The sequence below is a fragment of the Pteropus alecto genome, unplaced genomic scaffold (genome assembly GCF_000325575.1).
Source record: "Pteropus alecto unplaced genomic scaffold, ASM32557v1 scaffold146, whole genome shotgun sequence".
Lineage (NCBI taxonomy): Eukaryota > Metazoa > Chordata > Mammalia > Chiroptera > Pteropodidae > Pteropus > Pteropus alecto.
In genome coordinates, this window is record NW_006442107.1 from 26,407,409 (window position 1) to 26,410,442 (window position 3,034).

General features: G+C 40.1%; 1 pseudogene; it reads right to left on the reverse strand.

The window, feature by feature from the left end:
• Positions 1-2,301: 2,301 nt before the first annotated feature.
• Positions 2,302-2,420, reverse strand: LOC112469467 (annotated as a pseudogene).
• Between the last annotated feature and the right edge of the window lie 614 nt (positions 2,421-3,034).

A 3,034-nucleotide genomic window follows, 5' to 3' on the forward strand; every position in this document is an offset into this window, starting at 1 on the left:
GCCAGGTTAGGAAAGTTTTCCATTATTTTTTCAAATAACTTTTCCACTTCTTGTCCCTCTTCAGGTACCACTATGATATGGATGTTGTTGCCCTTAATTTTGTCCCATAGGCTCCTTAAATTATTATTATATTCTTGGATACTTTTCTCTTGCCATTCTAATTGGGTGACCTTGGTTTCCCCATCCTCTATATTGGTGGTTCGATCCTCTTCTTCCTCCACTCTGTTGATTTCCTCTAATATACTCTTCATCTCACATAATGTATTCTTTATTTCTGACTGGTTCCTTTTTATAATTTCCACTTCCATTTTTATGTTTGGTTTTTTTTTTCATCTCTTTGTTAAAATTCTCACTGAGTTCATCTACATTTCCCTTAATTTCACTGAGCATCTTCACAACCAGTGTTTTGAACTCTGCATCTTTAGAAATCTTGACTCCATTATTCCTGGATCTTTGTTCTATTTTCTCATATGGTTTCTGTTTCTTTGTCTTCCCATTTGGGCTGCCTTCCTGTCTGCTTCTATGTACTAAGCAAAGTTTCTAAGTCTCCCAGTCTTACTAGCGTGGCTTTGTGCAGTAGGTGTCCAGAGGCATAGTCTTGATAGGGGTTCAGCTGCAGGCCAAGTTTAGCCCCAGCCTGTGCCCTTCTGGGGCCAGCTGTTAAGATTCAGTAAGCAATTCACAGATGCTGTGCTCACAGTTGCCTCAAGAAGCCACACTAGAAATCGAGGTCGGCTGCCACCACTGTGTGTCTTGGCGCTGCTCAGCAAGTGGCATAGGACTCACCAGGGACACAATGGGATGTGGCTTGGGTAGGACTGTGAGGTGGGGGATATGGAGTTTCAGGGACTCCTCTGGGTGGAGCAACCTCTGTTATCCAGTTTGATAAAGTCTCAGCTATCAATGGGAGCGGGGAGGGCTCAACAAAGAAACAATAGATACTGCCAGCACTTATGCCCAGAAGAAAACCTCATGTCTGGCCCTCGCTCTGACAACTCAGTGTCCCCCTGTAAGTTCCTGGTGTCCCCTGAGCAGCTGAGCGAGCAGGTCCATCATCAGGAAAGGTCATTTACAGACACAGCCCCTTTAAGAGGCATCTGCAGCTGCCAACGCTGATGCGGTAGCCTCTGTCCTAGCACTTCTGCCAGCACTTATGCCCAGAAGAAAACCTCATGTCTGGCCCTCGCTCTGACAACTCAGTGTCCCCCTGTAAGTTCCTGGTGTCCCCTGAGCAGCTGAGCGAGCAGGTCCATCATCAGGAAAGGTCATTTGCAGACACAGCCCCTTTAAGAGGCATCTGCAGCTGCCAACGCTGATGCGGTAGCCTCTGTCCTACTCAGCCACTGTGGACCTGGCAGCCACAAATCTTTGCCCCCTCCTACCTCCAACTGTTGTAGGGTGATTTCTTATTGCTTTCCCTAGTTGTAGGGCTTCTGTTCATCTAGACCCCCAGTCAACTCCGCTTGCTGTTTGCTGTGTGTTTCCATTTCAACTTTGAGTAGTTGCAAGAGGGGATGAATGACACTTCTATCATCTACGCCATTTGCTGAGTTCTTCATCTCAATCATTTTTAAATGTATACAGTTCAGTAATGTTAAGTACATTTGCATTGTTGTGCAAGCAATCTCCAGAACTTTTGTCATCTTGCAAAACTGAAACTCTACCCATTAAACAAAAACTCATTTCCTCTCTCTCTAGCCCCTGGCAACTACCACCTTATTTTTTGTCTCTATAAATTTTACTATTTTAGGTACCTTGTGTAAGTGGAATTATATAGTATTTGTCTTTTTGTAACTGGTTTATTTCACTTTGCATAATTTCCTCAAGAATCACGCATGTTGTAGCATGTGTTATAATTTCCTTCCTTTTTGAGACAATAATATTCTGTTGTATGTTTATATCACATGTTTTAATCTATTCATCCATTGGTGGACACCCAAGTTGCTTCTATCTATTGGCTATTGTGAATTATGCTGCTATAAACGTGTATAAAAATAACTCTTCAAGACCTTGTTTTCAAGGGTAGGGGGTGGGGGAGGAGGGAAGAGGTAGACAAGGTAAAGGGGGATCAAATATATGGTATCTGAAGAAAACTGGACTCTGGGTGGTAATCAAACAATAGACTATATAGATGTCAAATTATAATGTACACCTGAAAATTATATAATTGCATTAACCAATGTTACCCCAATAAACTTAAAAAACTAAAAAATAAAATAAATAAATAAATTAGTTAATTAACAAAAGACCTTGTTTTCAATTCTTTTGTTCTCTTTCAAAATTATTTTTCTTATATTTTTACGTCTACAACACCTGATATTCCTAGGTGATCTCCCATCCAAGTAATAACCAGGCCCAACCCTGCTTAGCTTCCGAGATCAGACGAGATCAGGCACGTTCAGGGTGGCATGGCTGTAGACTCAAGACTGTTTTTGACTAATCTAGGATCATGTAAATTTTAGGATTATCTTTCAAATTCTGCAAAAAATAGTATTCTATTTTCCTGATATCCTAGCCCCTGCAACCACTGTTCTACTTTGATTCTACGAGTTTGGCTTTTTTAGTTTCTACATATAAGTGAGATCATACAGTATTTGTCTTTCTGTGTTTGCTTATTTCATTTAGCATAATGTCCTCCAGGTTTATCCATGTGTCACAAATGGCAGGTTTTTCTTCTGTCTCATGGGTGAATAATATTCCAGTGCATACCTATACCATATTTTCTTTATTCATCTGTGAATGGACACTTAGATTATTTCCATATCTTAGCTACTGCATATACTGCTGCAATAAACATGAAAGTGCAGATACCTCTTTGAAATAGTTAGTGACTTTATTTCCTTCCAAAAAAAAAGTATATATATCCAAAGGAAATATATATAGGTCTCCAAAGGAAATACATATATATTTATTTATTTCCTTTGTGTGTACACACACACACACACACACACACACACACACACACACACACTTTGGATATATATATTCACAATGTATCATTTTACTTTGCCATTAACAGTGTACAAGAGTGCAC